We start from the raw sequence: 23,626 nt of genomic DNA on the forward strand, positions 1-23,626 counted from the left end.
GAGTTGTAGTTTTGCAATAGCTGAAGGTTTTCTCCCCCCCCCCCCCCCCCATGTGAATGTACAGGGTAAGTTCACACGGGCGGGGATTTACAGTGAGTTTCCTGCTTTAAGTTTCCGCCGCAGCTCAAACTCCTAGTAGGAAACTTGCCGTAAACCCCCGCCAGTGCGAATGTACCCTAAAAAAAATTACACTACACAAAATAATGAGTAAAATACTACATATACCCTTACACTCTACCCACCTTCCCTCCCCCCAATTAAGATGAAAAACGTCTCGTTTCCAAAACGGAGCCTCCAGCTCTTGCAAAACAACAACTCCCAGCATTGCCGGACAGCCACTGACTGTCCAGGCATGCTGGGAGTTTAGCAACAGCTGGAGGCTCCCTGTTTGGGAATCACTGGGTAGAATATTTTTGGTAGCGGAGGCAATAGTAACGCTTGCATCCTGCTCCGCCCCTATGCAAATCCGTAATTTAGGCCTCAAATGCACATGGCGCTCTGTGGGTGCACTACAATGCTCAGAAGAGAAGGAGCTCCATTGGGCTTTTGGAGAGAGAATTTGTCTGGAATTGAAGGCCATGTGCCAGAACAGTGGACCCCCACAATAAAATGTTTCATTTTCACAGCCCACTGTTCCAAAGATTTGTCAAACGCCAGTGGGGTGTAAATGCTCACTGCACCCCTTATTACATTCTGTGAGGGGTGTAGTTTCCAAAATGGGGTCATGTGGGGGGGGGGGGTCCACTGTTCTGGCACCATGTTGTATACGCACATGGCTCCCGATCCCATTCTAAACAAATTCTCTCTCCAAAAGCTCAATGGCGCTCCTTCTCTTCTGTGCATTGTAGTTCACCCGCAGAGCACTTTACATCCACATATGGGGTATTTTCATACACAGAAGAAATGGTGTTACAAATTTTGGGGGGCATTTTCTCCTATTACCCCTTTATAAAATGAATGAAAAACCAGCATTTTAGTGAAAAAAAAAATTTCATTTACATATCAGATTTTAATGAAATGTCGTCAAACACCTGTGTGGTGTTAAGGATCACTGTGCCCCTTGTTACGTTCCTTGAGGGGTGTAGTTTCCAAAATAGCATGCCATGTGTTTTTAAAAATTTTTTTTTGCTGTTCTGGCACCATAGGGGCTTCCTAAGCGCGACATGCCCCCCCTAAAGGGTTAACAAACTTTGTGAATGTCATTTTGAATACTTTGAGCGTATTGTCTTCTCATAAATCTAATCTGTGTGCACATAGGTGGTGTTTTCTTTTTTTGCTGTCAAACTAATTTGGGCCTAGTTACTGTGAAAAGCACTTGTTTCTGTAGTTTAATACAGTTTTAAGCGTAGTGGAGCGTAATGTAGTACCCACATAAGTGTAAACTGTACGTACACCTACGTGGTGTACGATTTTGTTCCTGTTAAATTCATAAGGGCCTAGTTAGTCTGAAAGGCCAGCCTAAACCACACACCTGCTTTTGTAGTCAAATACAGTTTTCAGAGAACTGATGGCTTGTGCCGAGCCGAGGTGGAGAGTCCCAAGCCGTCATTTCTTTGCGAAAAAGGCAGTACCTGCCCTACACAATTATGTGGAACAAAAAGTGGGCCAGTCCTTGAGCTTGGCGGTGTGTACCAAAGTGCACGGCAGCGCTGATGTGGGGAGCTGTAACTACGGTCAGGGACAATACATGTCTTTTACGGCACACTTGGTGAATGTGGTTACTGCACAGGCACAACAGCAACTTGGACAGGTCACGCTGCCTCCACGGTTTCACGCCGTTGGTCCTGCGACAGTGTGTGACTCAGCCTCCTCATCCTCCACCGTGTCCTCAGCCTCAATTGCACAGACAAGTCTCAGTGCCCCTCCAGCATACCATGTGTCCAGGGAATGGCGTTGTCACGCTTTTCTTCACATGGTTTGCCTTGGCGAAAGGAGTCAAACGGGATGAACTGCTAAGTGATTCATCAAGAAATTGAATCATGGCTTACTCCAGGAAAACTGGAAATGGGAACCATGATGACCCACAACGGGAAGAACATCTTGTCTGCGTTGCGTCAAGGAAGCCTGAGCCATGCATCCTGCATGGCACATGTGTTCAGTCTGGTTGTCAAGCGGTTCCTGATGTGTTTCACCCCTCTGCAAGACATACTAACAATGAGAAGGAAACTTTGCATGCACTTCAGCCACTCGTACACTGCAAAGAACACCCTTCTTGAGCTGCAGCATCAAAGCGGCATTCCACAACATAATCTGATATGCGACGTTTCCACCCGTTGGAATTCCACCCTCCATATTTTCGACCAATTATAATGAAAAGCCATTAACGATTTCTTGATGATCCAAGCAGATAGGGGGACTCCCCTGTGTAACTTTAATGTCAATCAGTGGCAGCTCATATGTGACACCTGCCGTTTCCTCAGGCCCTTTGAGGAAGCCACATTATTAGTCACCAGGATTACGGGATGAACAACTTCATTCCACTGCTTCATTTCCTACAACAGATGGTGGAAACGATGGCTGCTCGGGGCACTGGAGACGTGGCGCCTACATCTCACGGCCACGTGCTATTAAATGAGTAGTCCAGTGGTGAACAACTTATCCCCTATCCTAAGGATAGGGGATAAGTTTCATATTGCGGGGGGTCCAACCCTTGGGGCCCCCCAAGATCTCCTGTACGGGGCCCCGACAGCCCGCAGGAAGGGGGCGTGTCGACCAAAGCACAAAGCGGCTTCCGACACGCCCCCTCAATACAACTCTGTGGCAATCTCTGGCTCTGCCATAGCGATGTATTGAGGGGGCACGTCGGCCGCCGCTTCGTGCAGTAGTGGACACCCGCTATCTGGCCGAAGAGCCTGGCCCCCGTACAAAGAGATCGCAGGGGGCCCCAGCAGTTGAACCCCCGCGGTCTCAAACTTATCCCCCAACCTTAGGATAGGGGATACGTTTTTCACCACTGGACTACCCCTTTAACCCTTTAGACGCAAGTAACAAAAATACAGTAACAAAAACACACTTCTGACAGCTCAGTCGGGCTGATGGGGACCATCGCCGTGAAATCGCGATGTCCCGATCAGCTAGAACGCAAGTGGAGGGTCCATTACCTGCCTCCGGTGTGTGTTGAAATTAAGGCTTGAGCAATCGACCGCCGATAACACTGATCATTGCCCATGGCAATGATCTGTGTATCAGATCAGTGTGTGCAGTGCTATAGCCACTAGAGGGGGCTATAACACTGCAAAAAAAAAAAGTGTGAAAAAAAGTTAATAAAGATCATTTAACCCCTTCCCCAATAAAAGTAAGATTCACCCCCCTTTTTCCCATTTAAAAAAAAAAATTGTGTAAATAAAAATGTGGTATCGCCACATGCAGAAATGTCAGAACTATAAAAATATATTGTTAATTAAACTGCACAGTCAATAGGGTACTCGCAAAAAAAATTCCAAAGTCCAAAATAGCGTATTTTTGGTCACTTTTTATATCATGAAAAAATGAATAAAAAGCGATCAAAATGGCAGATCAATACAAAAATTTAAATGCTAAAAACTTCAGATCACGGCACAAAAAATTAGCCCTCATACCACCCTGTACGAGGAAAAATAAAAAAAAGTTATAGGGGTCAAAAGATGACAATTTTAAATGTATTCATTTTCGTGCATGTAGTTATGATTTTTTCTAGAAGTAAGACAAAATTAAAGGGGTATTCCAGGCAAAATATTTTCTTATATATATATATTAACTGGCTCCGGAAAGTTAAACAGATTTGTAAATTACTTCTATTAAAAAATCTTAATCCTTCCAATAGTTATTAGCTTCTGAAGTTTTCTGTCTAACTGCTCAATGATGATGTCACGTCCCTGGAGCTGTGCATGATGGGAGAATATCCCCATAGGAACTGCACAGCTCCCGGGACGTGAGTCATCAGTGAGCAGTTAGACAGAAAACAACAACTCAACTTCAGAATCTAATAACTATTGGAAGGATTAAGATTTTTAAATGGAAGTAATTTACAAATCTGTTTAACTTTCTAGAGCCAGTTGATATATTAAAAAAAAGTTTTGGCATGGAATACGCCTTTAACCCCTTAAGGACTCAGCCCATTTTGGCCTTAAGGACTCAGACAATTTAATTTTTACTAGAGGTGCACCGAAATGGAAATTTCAGAACCGAAACAAAGCCGAAATAAAAAAAAATGTCCGGCCGAAACCGATACCGAAAATGACTTCTCCCCGTCTTCTGGTAAAATGCAGCGCTCCGCTCATTAGATTAGATTAGATTCCCCCACATTAGATTGCCAGCTCCCCCACATTAGGTCGGGAGTTCCCCCACATTAGTAGGCAGCTCCCCCACAATAGTAGGCAGCTCCCCCACAATAGTAGGCAGCTCTCCCACAATAGTAGGCAGCTCCCCAACAATAGTAGGCAGCTCCCCCACAACAGTAGGCAGGTTCCCCACATTAGGTCAGCATTTCCCCCACAATAGTAGGCAGTTTCCCCACAATAGTAGGCAGCTCCCCCAACAATAGTAGGCAGTTCCCTCACAATATTAGGCAGCTCCCCCCAACAATATTAGGCAGCTCCCCCCACATTTTTAGGCAGCTCCCCCCCACATTAGGTCAGCAGTTCCCCCACAATAGTAGGCAGGTTCCCCACAATATTAGGCAGCTCCCCCACATTAGGTCAGCATTTCCCCCATAATAGTAGGCAGGTTCACCACAATAGTAGGCAGCTCTCCCCAACAATAGTAGGCAGTTCCCACTAGGGGTGTGAATCGCCAAGAATTTGGCGATTCGAATCGCGATACCAGTGTGGCGATTCGATATATCCCGATATATCGCGATACCGTCTAGGTGACGATACATCGCGATATATCGCCCACCTGGGAGCATTCATAGATCCCAATAGACGCCGCTGTCAGCTTTGACAGCGGCGATCTAGTACTCCGGTGCTCACTTTTCTCATGTTATCCCGTCCGGGCTGCAAAATAAAATAAAACGCACTTTATCTTACCTGCCAACGAGCCCCCGGAGCTCCGGTACAGTCCGGTACAGGTGTTCGGTCCCCGGGCTGTATTCTTCTTACTTCCTGTTAGTCCGGCACGTCACATGGAGCTTCAGCCTATCACCAGCGGAGGCGGGACATCGCTGCGGCCAGTGATAGGCTGAAGCTCCATGTGACGTGCCGGACTAACAGGAAGTAAGAAGAATACAGCCCGGGGACCGAACACCTGTACCGGAGCTCCGGGGGCTCGTTGGCAGGTAAGATAAAGTGCGTTTTATTAAAAATTCCACATCCCTAAAAGAATCGATTCAAAAATATTTTGAATCGATTCTGTATCGGCAAATGAAAAATCGCGATTATCGCGAGAATCGATTTTTTCTTACATCCCTAGTTCCCACACAATATTAGGCAGCTCCCCCCAACAATATTAGGCAGCTCCCCCCCACATTAGGTCAGCAGTTCCCCCACAATAGTAGGCAGGTTTCCCCACAATAGTAGGCAGTTCCCCCACAATATTAGGCAGCTCCCCCCACATTTGTAGGCAGCTCCCCCCCACAATATTACGCAGCTCCCCCCCACAATATCAGGCAGCTCCCCCCAACAATATTAGGCAGCTCCCCCCAACAATATTAGGCAGCTCCCCCCAACAATATTAGGCAGCTCCCCCCCAACAATATTAGGCAGCTCCCCCCCCACAATATTAGGCAGCTCCCCCCCCCAATATTAGGCAGCTCCCCCCCACAATATCAGGCAGCTCCCCCCAACAATATTAGGCAGCTCCACTCCAACAATATTAGGCAGCTCCCCCCACATTTGGTCAGCAGTTCCCCCACAATAGTAGGCAGCACCCCCCACCCCACAGACATACAGCTTCCAGCCATATACAGTGTATGGCTGGAGGCTGTATGTCTGTACTGCTGCCCCCACAGTGTTCCGGTCACCGCTCCTCCGGCCCGGGGTCACATCTACTGCTATGGCTTACGGACCATAGCAGTAGGTGCCGGGACCGGAGGAGCGGTGACCGGAATACTGAAGAAGATGACACGGTCACTTATCAGGCCCCGGCCAGCGCGCGTTCTCCTGTGACGATCCTGCGGTCCTCCTGCGTCTCTATGGTTGTACGCATGGGACGTCAGTGACGTCCCGTGCGTACGACCATAGAGGCGGAGAAGCGAAGGAGGATCGCAGGACGCCGGGGAATGGTGAGTGACCGGCGGACATCCTTATGTCCCGAAAAGATTTTTCGGGACACAGGGATGTCCGGGATAGGATTAGGAATACTTCTTTTTATGTGCCCGGGCCGGCTCCCGTGTGTGGCTGCAGGCGGGGGCCGACCAGAGCATATAAAACCTAATACTGTATACTAAAAACCAGGGGGCCTCCAGCTGTTATGAAACTACAACACAGACTTTGCCGGTCCGGGCATGCTGGTAGTTGTAATTTCACAACAGCTGGAGGCCCCCTGGTTTTTAGTATACAGTATATTAGTTTTTATATGCTCTGGCCGGCCCCCGTCTGCAGCCACACACGGGAGCCGGCCCGGGCACTTAAAAAGAAGTATTCCTATCCCGGAGAGCCCAACCCCCCCACCCCCCCCACAGATGTTGCGGCCGGCCCCCCCTGCACCCCCCACGAGTGCCTCTGCCACTGGCAGTGTTTGTAACTTGTGCTGTGGGCGGGCAGGGGAGGTGGGTCATTATCGGCATATTTTTTGTTGTTTCGGCATTTTGCCGAAATAGCTATTTTTGGCCGATATGTATCGGCCGCCGATATATCGGTGCATCCCTAATTTTTACATTTTCATTTTTTCCTCCTTGCCTTCTAAAAATCATAACTCTTTTATATTTTCATCCACAGACTGGTATGAGGGCTTGTTTTTTGCGCGACCAGTTGTCCTTTGTAATGACATAACTCATTATATCATAAAATGTATGGCGCAACCAAAAAACACTATTTTTGTGGGGAAATTAAAAAGAAAAACGCAATTTTGCTAATTTTGGAAGGTTTCGTTTTCACGCCGTACAATTTACGGTAAAAATGACGTGTGTTCTTTATTCTGAGGGTCAATACGATTAAAATGATACCCATTATTACATACTTTTATATTATTGTTGTGCTTTAAAAAAATCACAAACTTTTTAACCAAATTAGTACGTTTATAATCCCTTTATTTTGAGGACCTCTAACTTTTTTATTTTTCCGTATAAGCGGCGGTATGAGGGCTCATTTTTTGCGCCATGATCTCAACTTTTTTTTGATACTACATTTGCATATAAAAATCTTTTAATACATTTTTTATAATTTTTTTTTATAAAATGTATTTAAAAAGTAGCAATTTTGGACTTTTTTTTTTTTTACGTTCACGCCGTTCACTGTACGGGATCATTAACATTTTATTTTAATAGTTCGGACATTTACGCACGCGGCGATACCAAATTTGTGTATAAAATTTATTTTTTACGCTTTTGGGGGGTAAAATAGGAAAAACGGATATTTTACCGTACTTTTTTATTGGGGGAGGGGATTTTTCCCTTTTTTTTTACTTTTTACATTTTTTTACATTTTTTTTTACGCTTGAATAGTCCCCATAGGGGACTATTCATAGCAATACCATGATAGCTAATATTGATCTGTTCTATGTATAGGACATAGAACAGATCAGTGTTATCGGTCATCTTCTGCTCTGGTCTGCTCGATCTCAGACCAGAGCAGGAGACGCCGGAAGCCAGAAGGAGGAAGGTGAGGGGACCTCCGTGCGGCATTCTGAATGATCGGATCCCCACAGCAGCGCTGCGGGCAATCCGATCGTTCATTTAAATTGCGCACTGCCGCAGATGCCGGGATCTGTATTGATCCCGGCACCTGAGGGGTTAATGGCGGACGCCCGCGAGATTGCGGGCGTTGGCCATTGCCGGCGGGTCCCTGGCTGCGATCAGCAGCCGGGATCAGCCGCACATGACATGGGCATCGCTCTGATGCCCGCGGTTATGCACAGGACGTAAATGTACGTCCTGGTGCGTTAAGTACCACCGCACCAGGACGTACATTTACGTCCTGCATCCTTAAGAGGTTAAGGACTCGGGGTTTTTCCGTTTTTGCGCTTTTGTTTTTTCCTCCTTACTTTTTAAAAATCATAACCCTCTCAATTTTCCACCTAAAAATCCATATTATGGCTTATTGTTTGCGTCATCAATTCTACTTTCCAGTGACATTAGTCATTTTACCCAAAAATTCACGGCGAAACTGAAAAAAAAATCATTGTGCTACAAAATCGAAGAAAAAAAACATTTTGTAACTTTTGGGGGCTTCCGTTTCTATGCTGTGCATATTTCGGTAAAAATGACACCTTATCATTATTCTGTAGGTCCATACTGTTAAAATGATACCCTACATATATAGGTTTGATTTTGTCGCACTTCTGGAAAAAATCATAACTACATGCAGGAAAATTTATACGTTTAAAAATGTCATCTTCTGACCCCTATAACTTTTTTATTTTTCCACGTACAGGGCGGTATGAGGGCTCATTTTTTGCGCCGTGATCCGATTTTTGTTTTGATCTGACTTTTTGATCACTTTTTATTCATTTTTTAATGGTATAAAAAGTGACCAAAATACACTTTTTTGTACTTTGGAATTTTTTTGCGCGTACGCCATTGACTGTGCGGTTTAATTAATGATATATTTTTATAGTTCGGACATTTACGCACGCGGCGATACCACATATGTTTATTTATTTTTTTATTTACACTTTTATTTTTTTATGGGAAAAGGGGGGTGATTCAAACTTTTATTAGGGAAGGGGTTAAATGACCTTTATTAACACTTTTTTATAACTTTTTTTTTTTTTTGCAGTGTTATAGGTCCCATAGGGACCTATAACACTGCACACACTGATCTCCTATGCTGATCACTGGCGTGTATTAACACGCCTGTGATCAGTTATATCGGCACTGAGGAAGCCTCCGTAGCTGGAGGCGGAACGCGTGGGGTCAGCTTCTCCCTGCCTTTGATGTTTAGAGTCCCGGTAGCAGCATTACAGAACTTAGTCTGACAGCCATCCCTCACTATTTCTTGGACTGGACGGACACATTGCACTTTATCAGGTTGTAGTTATGCACCTTACATTTCATTGATAGGTTTATTGTAGGCACTGTGACACTTTGATTTCATTTGGGGATGGGCTGTGAGGTGACTTCACAATCTTTGTCAGCTGTTGTTATTGTTTGTTATACATTGTATATCTAAATATTCTGTTTATTGCTGCATAGATAGTTTTTGGGATTGATTGTGCCGGGACTGATTTACATTTTAGGGTCATTTGTACCCACTGCAGGGTGGGCGTAGCAGGATTATATTCCTCCGCTCTGGATCTTGTTTTTAATTGTGTGTACTTATCTGTCTGCTTTATGATCAACAACAGTAACCTGATTGGTATATATATTTTTCTGTTTTTGTTACAGTTTTCTCCAGTCCTAAGCTGGTACCGCTTTGGAAGGGGCCGCTCTTATCAAATAATGGACTGACTTATACACATTTGCTTAATGAACTCAGCTCGTATGCTTGACTGTTATTATCTTTTGACAGTCCTGACTCACTCAACTGTGCCTTAGCATTATTTGATTTTACTCTACTACGGTACATTATCTGCAATTCTTGATATTTAGATGATTTAATTTTTTCTCCTCCATTCCCTGATGAACCCTAGTCATTAGCTAAGGGAGAAACGCGTTGGAAAGGGAGCACGAGATGCTATACAAACCTGTTTTGTTGATGACTTCTTTATAAAGGAATGTTCATATTATCCAACCCCTGTCCACACTTATTGACTAGTGAGGGCAAGGATATTAGACTAGGTAGGGCTCTTTATTGAGTAGGGGTTCACCTGTACCCTTTACCCCTCCCCTACCTTATCTGTGATTTGTGTCCCTTATCTGGTTGAAAGACACAATGTTGTACTGTATTTGAAAATATTTATATGTCTCTATGTCTAAATTTATTTGTCATTTAATAAAGTTTAGTTTTATATATCTAGGCCTAATAACCCCTTCCCGCAGAATGTCATATATAAACGCCGGGTTGTGCAGTGCGTTCGCGCATCCCGGCGTTTATAAATGACATTCAGTTAACCCGGCGATGCTTCACCCTCTGCTTCACCCCCAGGACCATCAATTGATGGTCCTGGTCAGCGATCACTGTGATTGGTCCCTGTGGACCAATCACAGTGATCTGGGGGGAAAGTTCAGATCCCCCGCACTGCCCGCCCCTGGAAGTCGGGCAGAACGGGGGACGAAGGCTGCAGGGGCTCGCGGGGACCTGCTGCACACGGGGGGAACATCAGGGGACCGGCGGACTTACCTGGAGCAGCGGCAGGACCGAGGAGCAGCGGCAGGACCGGCCACGTGGACGAGCAGCGACGGGACCAGCAGGTAAGTATATAGTCCTCAGAGGCAGCAGTGAAGATCTTCACTGCTGCTTCTAGGAGTCTGAAAACTACAACTCCCAGCATGCCTAGACAGCCTTTGGCTGTATAATGGTCTCCAATCTGTGCTCTTCCAGCTGTTGCAAAACTACAACTCCCAGCATGCACTGACTGTCCAGGCATGCTGGGAGTTTTAGTTAAGCAACATCTGGCCCTTCAGATGTTGCCGAACTACAACTCCCAGCATGCCCTTCAGCTGTCTGGGCATGCTGGGAGTTGTAGTTTTGCAACAGCTGGAGACACACTGGTTGGGAAACATTGTTTCTAACTCAGTGTTTCCTAACCTGTGTGCCTCCAGCTGTTGCAAAACTATAACTCCCAGCATGCACTAAAAGACCATGCATGCTGGGAGTTGTAGTTTTGCAACATCTGGAGGGCCCCAGTTTGGAGACCATTGTATAATGGTCTCCAATCTGTGCTCTTCCAGCTGTTGCAAAACTACAACTCCCAGTATGCACTGACTGTCCAGGCATGCTGGGAGTTTTAGTTCAGCAACATCTGGCCCTTCAGATGTTGCCGAACTACAACTCCCAGCATGCCCTTCAGCTGTCTGGGCATGCTGGGAGTTTTAGTTTAGCAACAACTGGAGACACACTGGTTGGGAAACATTGTCTGTTTCTAACTCAGTGTTTCCTAACCTGTGTGCCTCCAGCTGTTGCAAAACTATGACTCCCAGCATGCACTAACAGACCATGCATGCTGGGAGTTGTGGTTTTGCAACAGCTGATGCAACCCCCCCAAGCCCCCCCCCCCCCTCCGCTCCGCCACCCCCGTGAATGTACAGGGTACATTCACATGGGCGAGGCTTTTACAGTGGGTTTCTCGCATCTTGAGTTGCAGCAAATTTTGCGCTGGGAAACTCGCTGTAATCCCCCGCCCATGTGACTGTACCCTAAAAACACTACACTACACTAACACAAAATAAAAAGTTAAAAACACTACATATACACATACCCTTACACAGCCCCCCTCCCCCAATAAGAATGTCCGGTACACCACTGTTTCCAAAGCAGAGCCTCCAGCTGTTGAAAAACAACAACTCCCAGTATTGTCGGACAGCCGTTGACTGTCCAGGCATGCTGGGAGTTTTGCAACAGCTGGAGGCACCCTGTTTGGGAATCACTGGCGTAGAATACCCCTATGTCCACCCCTATGCAAATCCCTAATTTAGGCCTCAAATGCGCATGGCGCTCTCTCACTTTGGAGCCCTGTCGTATTTCAGGGCAACAGTTTAGGGCCACATATGGGGTATCGCCGTACTCGGGAGAAATTGCGTTACAAGGTTTGGGGGGCTTTTTCTTCTTTAACCCTTCATGAAAAGGAAATGTTGGGGTCTACACCAGAATGTTAGTGTAAAAATTTTTTATTTTTTACACTAACATGCTGATGTTGCCCTATACTTTACATTTTCACAAGAGGTAAAAGGGAAAAAAGCCCCCCAAAATTTGTAATGCAATTTCTCCCGACTACAGAGATACCCCATATGTGAGCGCAAAGTGCTCTGGGGGCGCACAACAAGGCCCAGAAGGGAGAGCGCACCATGTACATTTGAGGTGATTTGCACAGGGGTGGCTGATTGTTACAGCGGTTTTGACAAACGCAAAAAAAACAAAACCCCACATGTGAGCCCATTTCGGAAACGACACCCCTCACGGAATGTAATGAGGGGTGCAGTGAGAATTTACCCCCCACAGGTGTCTGACGGATCTTTGGAACAGTGGTCCATGAAAATGAAAACTTGTACAGCCCACTGTTCCAAAGATCTGTCAGACACCAGTGGGGGGCAAATGCTCACTGTACCCCTTGTTACGTTCCTCAAGGGGTCTAGTTTCCAAAATGGTATGCCATGTGTGGTTTTTTTTTGCTGTTCTGGCACCTTAGGGGCTTCCTAAATGCGACATGCCCCCCGAGCAAAATTTGCTCTCAAAAAGCCAAATATGACTCCTTCTCTTCTGAGCATTGTAGTTCGCCCATAGTGCACTTCATGTCAACTTATGGGGTACCTCCATACTCAGAAGAGATGGGGTTACAAATTTTGGGGGGTATTTTCTGCTATTAACCCTTGTAAAAAGGTGAAATTAGGGGGGAAACACACATTTTAGTGGAAATTTTTTTTTTTTTTTACATATGCAAAAGTCGTGAAACACCTGTGGGGTAATAAGGCTCACTTTATTCCTTATTACATTCCTCAAGGGGTCTAGTTTCCAAAATGGTATGCCATGTGTTTTTTTTTTTTGCTGTTCTGGCACCATAGGGGCTTCCTTAACCCCTTAAGGACACATGACGTACTGGAACGTCATGTGTCCACTCCCGATCTATAACGCGGGGCCACGGCGTGGCCCCGCGTCATAGCGGTTCGGGCCCGGCCTCTAACAACGGCCGGGACCCGTGGCTAATAGCGCGCGGCATTGATCGCTGTGCCGCGCGCTATTAACCCTTTAGACGCGGCGTTCAAAGTTGAACGCCGCGTCTAAAGTGAAACCGAAAGCATGCCGGCTAGCTCAGTGGGCTGTTCGGGATAGCCGCGGTGAAATCGCGGCATCCCGAACAGCTGACAGGACAGCGGGAGGGCCCCTACCTGCCTCCTCGCTGTCCGATCGCCGAATGACTGCTCAGTGCCTGAGATCCAGGCATGAGCAGAATCATCGATCACTGGTTTCTTATGAGAAACCAGTGATCAATGTAAAAGATCAGTGTGTGCAGTGTTATAGGTCCCTATGGGACCTATAACACTGCAAAAAAAAAGTGCAAAAAAAAAGTGAATAAACATCATTTAACCCCTTCCCTATTAAAAGTTTGAATCACCCCCCTTTTCCCATAAAAGAAAAAACACAGTGTAAATAAAAATAAACATAAATGGTATCGCCGCGTGCGGAAATGTCCGAATTATAAAAATATATCGTTAATTAAACCGCACGGTCAATGGCGTGCGCGCAAAAAAATTCCAAAGTCCAAAATAGTGCATTTTTGGTCACTTTTTATATCATGAAAAAATGAATAAAAAGCGATCAATAAGTCCTATCAATGCAAAAATGGTACCGTTAAAAACTTCAGATCACGGCGCAAAAAATGAGCCCTCATACCGCCCCATACACGGAAAAATAAAAAAGTTATAGGGGTCAGAAGATGACAATTTTAAACGTATTAATTTTCCTGCATGTAGTTATGATTTTTTCCAGAAGTCCGACAAAATCAAACCTATATAAGTAGGGTATCATTTTAATCGTATGGACCTACAGAATACATATCAGGTGTCATTTTTACCGAAAAATGTACTACGTAGAAACGGAAGCCCCCAAAAGTTACAAAACAGCGTTTTTTTTTAAATTTTGTCGCACAATGATTTTTTTTCCCGCTTCATCATAGATTTTTGGGCAAAATGACTGACGTCATTACAAAGTAGAATTGGTGGCGCAAAAAATAAGCCATCATATGGATTTTTAGGTGTAAATTTGAAAGAGTTATGATTTTTTAAAGGCAAGGAGCAAAAAACGAAAATGCAAAAACGGAAAAACCTCCGGTCCTTAAGGGGTTAATGTGACATGCCCCCCGAGCAAAATTTGCTCTCAAAAAGCCAAATATGACTCCTTCTCTTCGCAGCATTGTAGTTCGCCCATAGTGCACTTCAGGTCAACTTATGGGGTACCTCCATACTCAGAAGAGAAGGGGTTACAAATATTGGGGGGTATTTCCTGCTATTAACCCTTGGAAAAATGTGAAATTTGGGGGGAAACACACATTTTAGTGAAAAAAAAATATTTTGTTTTTACATATGCAAAAGTCGTGAAACACCTGTGGGGTATTAAGGCTCACTTTATTCCTTGTTATGTTCCTCAAGGGGTCTAGTTTCCAAAATGGTATGCCATGTGAGGGTTTTTTGCTGTTCTGGCACCATAAGGGCTTCCTAAATGCAACATGCCCCCCAAAAACCATTTCAGAAAAACGTACTCTCCAAAATCCCCTTATCGCTCTTTCCCTTCTGAGCCCTCTACTGCGCCCGCCGAACAATTTACATAGACATATGAGGTATGTGCTTACTCGAGAGAAATTGGGATACAAATATAAGTATACATTTTCTCCTTTTACCCCTTGTAAAAATTTAAAAATTGGGTCTACAAGAACATGCGAGTGTAAAAAATGAAGATTGTGAATTTTCTCCTTCACTTTGCTTCTATTCCTGTGAAACACCTAAAGGGTTAAAATGATGACTGGATGTCATTTTGAATACTTTGGGGGGTGCAGTTTTTATAATGGGGTCTTTTGTGGGGTATTTCTAATAAGAAGACCCTTCAAATCCACTTCAGACCTGAACTGGTCCCTGAAAAATAGTGAGTTTGAAAATTTTGTGAAAAATTGGAAAATTGCTGCTGAACTTTGAAGCCCTCTGGTGTCTTCCAAAAGTAAAAACTCGTCACTTTTATAATGCAGACATAAAGTAGACATATTGTATATGTGAATAAAAAAATTTTTTTATTTGTAATATACATTTTCCTTACAAGCAGAGAGCTTCAAAGATAGAAAAATGCAAAATTTTCTAATTTTTCATCAAATTTTTGGATTTTTCACAAGGAAAGGATGCAAGTTACCACAAAAATTTACATATATTATCCCCTCGTTAGGTAAAATTTGCTTTATGATCAATAAAGATTCATATTTTGGAACATATTAAATATTTGTGGTGTGCAATTGATATATGGCTGCTGACTTTCTTTTCTTCCTTTCTTGATCAATATTTAGTAGCAGCTTATTGCACCCTAGTATCATTGTAGTGGTGCCCATCAACTTTCTTCATTTGTATGTTATCGGCACTTGACTGCTCCTGCCTGGATCTCAGGCACGGAGCAGTCATTCGTCGATCAGACACCGAGGAGGCAGGTAAGGGCCCTCCCGGTGTCCTGTAAGCTGTTCGGGACGCCGCGATTTCACCGCGGCGGTCCCGAACAGCCCGACTGACTAGCCGGGATACTTTCACTTTCGTTTTAGAAGCGGCGGTCAGCTGTGACCGCCACTTCTAAAGGGTTAATACCACACATTGCCGGGACCGACGCGATGTGATGCGGGGTCGCAGCGCGACCCCGCTTCATATCGCGGGAGCCGGTGCAGGACGTAAATATACGTCCTGCGTCGTTAAGGGGTTAAACCTATATAAGTAGGGTATCATTTTAACTCCGTAAGGATATAGCGTTTTTCCGTTTTTGCACTTTCATTTTTTCCTCCTTACCTTTTAAAAATCATAACCCTTTCAATTTTGCAGCTAAAAATTCATTGGATGGCTTATTTTTTGAGCCATCAATTCTACTTTGTAATGACATCAGTCATTTTACCCAAAAATCTACGGCAAAAAGGAAAAAAAAAATCATTGTGCGACAAAATGTTAGAAAACATTTTTGGGGGCAATATCACATATGTTTATTTTTATTTACACAGTGTTTTTATGGGAAAAGGGGGGTGATTCAAACTTTTATTAGGGAAGAGGTTAAATGATCTTTATTAACTTTTTTTGTTAACTTTTTTTTTTTTTTTTTTGCAGTGTTATAGCTCCCATAGGGGGCTATAACACTGCACACACTGATATTTTAGATCACTACAAAGCCATAGCTTTGCATTGATCAGTGTTATCGGCGGTTGAGTGCTCAAGCCTCGGATGCTCAGGAGGCAGGTAAGCCACCCTTCTGCTGCATCCTAGCTGATCGAGACATCGCGATGGTATGCACGCTCATTATCAGAAATTGAGCAAGCATGGTATGCACATTTACTTTCATGTATTGAGCGTGCATAGCATTCTGGCTCAATACATGATATTGAGCGTGCATAGCATGCTGGCTCATTACATGTATTGAGCCAGCGTGCTATGCATGCTCAATATCTGGTATTGAACCAGCATGGTATGCACGCTCAATTTCATGTAATTAGCCAGCATGGTATGCACGTTTATTTTCATGTAATGAGCCAGCATGATATGCACGCTCATTATCAGGAATTGAGCAAGCATGCACGTTTATTTTCATGTATTGAGCGTGCATAGCATGCTGGTTCAATACATGAAAATGAGCGTGCATACAATGCTGGCTCAATACCTGATAATGAGCGTGTATACCATGCTGGCTTATTACATGATATTGAGCGTGCATAGCATGCTGGCTCAATACCTGATAATGAGCGTGCATACCATTCTGGCTCAATACGTGATAATGAGCGTGCATACCATGCTGGCTTATTACATAATATTGAGCATGCATAGCATGCTGGCTCAATACATGTAATGAGCCAGCATGGTATGCACGCTCATTAACAGGTTATAATTATTATGCACATTTTTGGATGAAACAAATTCACTGTTATCATCACCATCTATACTGGAAGGCTGCAGTTTTACCTTCTACATAAGCTTACTAGGTAAAGCCGCAACAATACAGTATAAATAATGATGAAAACAGAGAATTTATTCCATCCAAACTATAAATGTATATTATGTTTTGACTTTCTTCCTGCAGGGCATGGCAGCTCTGTACTCCGACATTCCTCCACTATGTATGGCCCGTGCAAGGAGGAGGAGACACAGAAGCTGCCGTCCCTGCCTTGTACTTAGCCTGTACGCGCGCTCCCGAGAGTGATAGCAGCATACAGGAAGAAGGGCGGAAGTCAGCCCTGTGAAGCCTCACATGACGTCTAGCCTGCCGGGCCATGCCCACTTCCTCCCTCACTGAACCACCGATGATTGTGCAGGCTGATAAGCCTGGAAAAGAGGTACAAAGGGGGAGTTTTGAACAAAATAAAAGCCAGGATTAGTGTCAAGGTTAGTCAGGGACATATGCTGGAGGGTTTTAGAGACAGATTAGTTTATGATAGCTACTCTTTAAGGACGGAGGGCGTACCTGTACACCCTGAGTCCCGTTACCGGGCTTTAAAGTGTTCTCACGAGCAGAGAATGCTTTAAATCCAGTGGGTCCCGACTGCTATCAGCAGCCGGGACCAAAGGTTAATGCCTGGCACAACCCATCGGGCAGATGCCCGGCATTAACCCTTTAGACGCCGCAATCAAAGTTGATCACGGAGTCTAAAATGAAAGTGTCCCGGCAGCTCAGCGGAGCTGATCGGGACTATCGCGACAGAATTATGATGTCCTGATCAGCTTACTGGACAACGGGAGGGTCCTCACCTGCCTCCTTGTCCAATTGGCGATCAACTGCTCCATGCCTGCTCAGCAGGCTAGAACAGCAGAGCATCGATTGCATATGATGGCATACCATTGATCAGTGTATGCAAGCAAAATATTGCATGTTGTAGCTCCCTGTGGGGGCTAAAATAAAAAAGTGAAAAGTGTAAAAAAAAATATGTATAAAAAGTTAATAAATGATTAAGCCACCCCCACTAATTAAAGTTTGAATCACCCCCCTTTTCCTATATTTTAAATACTATAATAAAATAAATCATATGTGGTACTGCTACATGCGTAAATGTTCGAACTATTAAAATATAAGGTTAGCTAAACCGCACGGTCCATGGCGTACACGTAAAAAAAATACCAAAGTCCAAAATTGTGTATTTTTGGTCACTTCATAAAAATATTAATTAAAAGCGATCAAAAAGTCTCATCAAAACAAAAATGGTACCGATAAAGACTACTGACCACGACACAAAAAATGAGCCTTCATATAGCGCCATATGCAGAAAATTAAAAAACTTATAGGGGTCAGAAGATGACAATTTTAAACATACTAATTTTGGTGCATGTAGGTATAATTTTTTAACCCCTTACGCCCGTGGGAATTTCGGTCCCTGACGTCCGCCGGGTGAGGACAGGAACGGGATGCCTGCTGAAATCATTTAGCAGGCATCCTGTGTAAATGCCAGGGACCCCCCCCCCTCCCCATGTCAGCAATCGCCGCAAATCGCCGGTCAATTCATGTCGGCCATTCCGGGCTGATCGGGTCTCTTGTATCCAATCGCCCGGATAATAGGGATGATCAGAGCTGTCAGAGACAGCTCCGACCATCCTGAAGGATAATAGCGAGGTGGCAGGGGTGCCACATCCTCCTATCCCCTGCGATTGGCAGGTCAGGATTGACCGGCAAATCGCAGGGCAGGTGAGGGGGCAGAGCAGGGGAAGATGGTGACGACGGCTGCGGGGGGGCGGCATGGCAGGTGGACCGGTGGCAGTTACCTGATCACCGACGCAACGGGGGACTGGCGCAGGCAAGTGGATGCAGCAGCGGTGTCAGATGCAGCAGTGAAGATCGCCGTAAAGTGATCTTCACTGCTGCTTCTAGGTGTTTCAAATCTACAACTCCAAGCATGCCCAGACAGCCTTTGGCTGTCTTTGCATGCTGGGAGTTGTAGTTTTGCAACATTTGGAGGGCCACAGTTTGGAGACCACTGTGCAGTGGTCTCCAAACTGTGCCCTTCTAGATGTTGCAAAACTACAACTCTCAGCATGCCCAGACAGTCCAGAAATCATAGAAGTTGTAGTTCTGTAACATCTGGCCCTTCAGATGTTGCAGAACTACAACTCCCAGCATGCCTGGACAGTCTCAGCATGCTGGGAGCTGTAGTTTTGAAACATCTGAAGGGCTATAGTTTGGAGACTACTATACAGTGGTGTCCAAACTGTAGCCCTCCAGATGTTGCAAAACTACAATTAAAGAATGCTGAGACTGTCCAGGCATGCTGGGAGTTGTAGTTTGACAACACCTGGCTCTTCAGATGTTGCCAAACTACAACTCCCAGCATGCCTGGGTAGTCTGGGCATGCTTGGACTTGAAGTTTTGCAACATCTAGAGGGCTACAGTTTGGACACCACTGTTAAGTGGTCACCAAACTGTTTGCCTCCGGTTGTTGCATAACTACAACTCCCAACATGCCCTTCGGCTGTCTGGGCATGCTGGGGGTTGTGGTTTTGCAACTACTGGAGGCACACTGGTTGGGAAACATTGTCTGTTACCTAACTCAGTGTTGCGCAACCATTGTGCCTCCAGCTGTTGCAAACTACAACTTCCAGCATGCACTGACAGACCGTACATGCTGGGAGTTGTAGTTTTACAACAGCTGGAGGCACACTGGTTGCAAGACACTGAGTTACAAACTCTGTGTTTTGCAACCAGTGTTCCTCCAGCTGTTGCATAACTACAACCCCCACCATGCACGGACAGCCAAAGGGAATGCTAGGAGTTGCAGTTTTGCAACAGCTGCAGGTTTGCCCCCCGTTCTCGTCCCCCCCCCCCCCCCCCATGTGAATGTACAGGGTACTTGGGGGTTTATAGTGAGATGCAGCAAATTTTCCACTGTAAACCCCGCCTGTGTGCATGTATCCTAAAAACACTACGCTACACTAACACAAAATAAAAAGTAAAACACTACATAATATATACACATACCCCTACACAGTGACACCCCCCCCCCCTCCACCCCCAATAAAAGTGAAAAAACGTATGGTATGGCACTGTTTCTAAAACGCAGCCTCTAGCTGTTGCAAAACAACAACTCCCAGTATTGCTGGACAGCCATTGACTGTCCAGGCATGCTGGGAGTTTTGCAACAGCTTGAGGCATCCTGTTTGGGAAACACTGCCGTAGGGTAATTTTGGTATCTGTGGCAAGTCTAATTCTTGCATCCGGGTCCATCCATATGCAGATCCCTAATTCAGGCCTCAAATGCGCATGGCGCTCTCTCACTTTGGCGCCCTGTCGTATTTCAACGCAACAGTTTAGGGCCACATATGGGGTATTTCCATACTCAGGAGAAATTTCCTTACAAATTTTGGGGGGCTTTTTCTCTTTTTTACCCCTTATGAAAAGGTAAAGTTGGGGTCTACTCCAGCATGTTATTGTAAAAATGTTTTATTTTTTTACACTAGCATGCCTGTTTTGCCCCCTACTTTTCATATTCACTGAGGTAAAAGGAAAAAAAAATAATAATTGGTTACACAATTTTTCCTGAGTACGGACATACCCCATATGTGGACATAAAATGCTCTGCGGGCGCAGGTGTGAGAGCACCATGTACAGTGAGGTGATTTGTACAGGGGTGGCTGATTGTTACAGCAGTTCTGACATAAACTCAAAAAAGAAACCACTCGCATGTGATCCCATTTTGGAAACTACACCCTTCACGGTACGTAACAAGGGGTATACTGAGCCTTAACAACCCACAAGTGTTTGAATAATTTTCGTAAAAATTGGACGTGAAAATGAAAAATTTAAATTTTTTCACTAAAATGCTGGTGTTATCCAAAATTTTTCATTTTCACAAAGGGTAATAGGAAAAAAGCCCCCCAAAATTTGTAACACTATTTCTTCTGAGCATATAAATACCCCATGTGTGGATGTGAAGTGCTCTGCGGTGCACTATAGGGCTCAGAAGAGAATGAGCGCCATTGGGCTTTTGGAGAGAGAATGTGTCTGGAATTGAAGGCCATGTGTGTTCACAAAGCCCCCATGGTGCCAGAACAGTGGACCCCCCCCACATGTGACCCCATTTTTGAAGCAATACCCCTCACGGAATGTAATGGGTAAAGTGAGCATTTACACCCCACAGGTGTCTGACAAATTTTTTGAACAGTGGTCCATGAAAATGAAAAATTAAATTTTTCATTTGCACAGCCCACTGTTCCAAAGGCCAGTGGGGTGTAAATGCTCACTGAACCCCTTATTACATTATGTGAGGGGTGTAGTTTCTGAGATAGGGTCACATATGTGGGGGTCCACTGTTCTTGCACTATGGGGGCTTTGTAAACGCACATGGCCCCCAACTTCCATTCCAAACAAATTCTCTCTCCAAAAGCCCAACGGCACTCCTTCTCTTCTGAGCATTCCAGTTCACCTGCAGAGCACTTTACATTCACATATGGGGTATTTCCATACTTTTCTCCTATTACCCCTTGTAAAAATGAAAAATGTGTGGTAACACCAGCATTTTAGTGGAAAAAAATGTATTTACACATCCGACTTTAACGAAAAGTCGTCAAACACTTGTGGGGTGTTAAGGCTCACTGTACCCCTTGTTACGTTTCTTGAGGGGTGTAGTTTCCAAAATACTATTCCATGTGTTTTGTTTTTTGTTATTTTATTTGTGTGTGTGTTTCTGGCACTATAGGGGCTTCCTAAATCCAACATGCCCCCAAAAACCATTTCAGCAAAATTTTGCAAATGTGACTCTTTCTCTCCTGAGCATTGTAGTGCGCCCGCCGTGCACTTGACGTCCACACATGGGGTATTTCCATACTCAGAAGAGATGGGGTAACAAATTTTGGGAGGCATTTTCTCCTATTACCCCTTGTAAAAATGTAAAATTTGAGGGAAAAACTGCATTTTAGTGAAAAAAATATTTCATTTACACATCCAAATTTAACGAAAAGTCGTTAAAACACCTGTGGGGTGTTAAGGCTCACTGTATTTCTTGTTATATTCCTTGATGGGTGTAGTTTCTTAACCTCTTAAGGACATAGGACGTTCTCTAACATCCCCGCTACCTGGGCTTTAATGCCCAAGGAAGTTAGAGAACGTCCTGTTGTATTTCCGGTCTCTGCCGCTCGCCGGGCAGCGATCAGAAGTGGATGGCTGCTGAAATCCTTCAGCAGGCATCCAGGGCAAACGTCGAGGGGGGCCACGTAGGCCCCCCACGTCGGCGATCGCCACAAATCGCAAGGGAAATTGCCCTTGCGATCTGCGGCGATACCGGGCTGATCGGGTCTCTGGGACCCGACCGCCTGGTAATTTTGCATGATCCCGGTTGTCACAGACAGTCAGGACCATGCTGGAGTATAGGAGCAAGGTGGCAAGCCTGTCCCCTGCGATCCGTCGGTTTGCTAACCGACCAATCGCAGGGGGGGGGCGGTTACTTCCTCCCGCCCTGCCCGGTCCCTGGAAGTCCGGAGAGGACGGGAGGAAGACCGGAGGAAGCGGCGGGGGACGGGGGGGGAGTGCTGGGGCCCGGCCCCGGTACTTACCTCGTCCCTGAAGACCCGGATCCCGGCGATGAAGATGGCGGCGGCGACAGGTGAGTTCCTCTTCAGCCGCGGTCAGGCCCTTTACAGGAATGCACGTCGCTGTAAAGTGACATGCCTTGCTGTAATGGGACCCTGTATACTACAACTCCCAGCATGCCCAGCCAGCCCTTGGCATCTGGGCATGCTGGGAGTTGCAGTTTTGCAACATCTGGAGGTCCACAGTTTGAAGACCACTGTGCCCTTCCAGATGTTGCAAAACTACACATCCTCACCATGCCCTTACTGTCCAGGCATGCTGGGAGTTGTAGTTCTGTAACATCTGGTCCTTCAGATGTTGCAGAACTACAACTCCCAGCATGCCTGGACAGTTTTGGCATACTGGGAGTTGTAGTTTTGCAACATCTGGAAGGGCACAGATTGGGAACCACTGTATTAGTGATCTGCAAACTGTAGTCCTCCAGATGTTGCAAAACTACAACTCCAAGCATGCTGGGAGTTGTAGTTCGGCAACATCTGGCTCTAAAGATGTTGCCGAACTACTACTTCCAGCATGCCTAAGAAAGTTTGGGAGTTGTGGTTTTGCAACAACTGAAGGCACACTGGTTGGGAAACATTGTCTGTTTCCTAACTCAGTGTTTCCCAACCAGTGTGCCTCCAGCTGTTGCAAAACTATAACTACCAGCATGCACTGATAGACTGTGCATGCTGGGAGTTGTAGTTTTGCAACAGCTGGAGGTCCCCCCTGTGAATGTACAGGGTACATTCACATGGGCAGGGGCTTACAGTGAGTATCAGGCTGCAAGTTTGCGATGCAGCAAATTTTGCGCGGCAGCTCAAACTCGCAGCGGGAAACTCGCTGTAATCCCCCGCCCGTGTGACTGTACCCTAAAAACACTACACTACACTAACACAAAATAAAATAAAAAGTAAAAAACACTACATATACACATACCCCTACACAGCCCCCCTCCCCAATAAAAATGAAAAACGTCTGGTACGCCACTGTTTCCAAAATGGAGCCTCCAGCTGTTGCAAAATAAAAAAACTCCCAGTATTGCCGGACAGCCGTCGACTGTCCAAGCATGCTGGGAGTTTTGCAACAGCTGGAGGCACCCTGTTTGGGAATCACTGGCGTAGAATACCCCTATGTCCACCCCTATGCAAATCCCTAATTTAGTCCTCAAATGCACATGGCGCTCTCAT

Source organism: Hyla sarda, chromosome 1 (assembly GCF_029499605.1).
Source record: "Hyla sarda isolate aHylSar1 chromosome 1, aHylSar1.hap1, whole genome shotgun sequence".
Classification (NCBI taxonomy): Eukaryota; Metazoa; Chordata; class Amphibia; order Anura; family Hylidae; genus Hyla; species Hyla sarda.